Genomic DNA, 1,169 nt, shown 5'->3' on the forward strand with positions numbered 1-1,169 from the left:
TTAGGTGGTGGGTTTTTTTGGCGGTGGGAGGGGGTTGCCAGTTTTTTCCTTTTTATTCTTTTGGGGTTTTTTTCTCTTTTTATTTAATCTTTTTTTTTGTTTTGTCTTTGTTGTTGTTTTGCCTATCAATCTAAGGTGGGCATGGGAAGCAAGCCTGAGGAGAAAGCAACAGGACCAAGGAGGGACCTGGGGGAGGAGGCGGCGGAGTAAAGGGGCAGTGAGCAAACAACACCGTAGACCGGGAACAACTAGGGAATGAGCGTCAACAACCAGGAGGATGTAGGGATCCCAGTGCTGTTGGAGCATCAGCAATCTAGCTGAGAGGAATTGCTAAGAGGTAGAAAAAGGACAAACCTTATGGTGGGGCAGGAGGAAGGTAAAAGGAACCAAAAAAGATCTAGGAAGCAAAGCTACAGGCAAAAGGTATAAACATGGGTGTGCACTTATGTAAATATGTTCATAAAAATAGAGGCATTGGCCTATGTAAATATATTTATATGGCAATACTATGAGGAAGTGCATGGACTTTGGGCCTCTGTTCAAGCCCTCCCTCAACACAAGAACACTAACAACCTGGCATTCTGTGATGTTCACCTTCCCAACAAGATCACTGAAGACAAAATGGGTGCATAAGCAAATGTGAAGAAAGCTGATGGGGCCCAACTATCAAAAGATATAGTGTCTGGGGTCTTAAAGGCTTGAAATTAAACAAGCGGCCATCTAGCTGAGAAGCAACAAGCCCACATGGAAGAAGCACACCAGCCTGTGAAATCATGAGGTGTCAATGGAATCAGGTAACAGGCAGGAGAAGACCCAAAACAAACGGAAAACATTGAGAATGAGGGGGTTTGGAGTAGAAACTCAAAACCCATCTGTAGACAATAGGACATTCCCTCACTGTGGTAGTTATATAATCTGGTGTTAATTTGGGACTTGGGATTGAGAGTGAAGGGGTGGAGTCTAGTCTATCAATCATGTTATAGCCAATGAGGCCTCTGTGGGCATGGCCGTCCCCTGAGAATTATGGGGATTCCTGTATTTCCTCTTTGAAAGCGGGAGTCAGTCTCTCTCTCTCTCTCTCTCTCTCTCTCTCTGTCCCTCTGCTTACTCCCGGAGAGAAATTCAACTGACAAGACCCATGGCACTACACTGATAGACCCCATGCCCTG

Source organism: Echinops telfairi, unplaced genomic scaffold (assembly GCF_000313985.2).
Source record: "Echinops telfairi isolate 266 unplaced genomic scaffold, ASM31398v2 ScPeMD7_7457;HRSCAF=8495, whole genome shotgun sequence".
Lineage (NCBI taxonomy): Eukaryota > Metazoa > Chordata > Mammalia > Afrosoricida > Tenrecidae > Echinops > Echinops telfairi.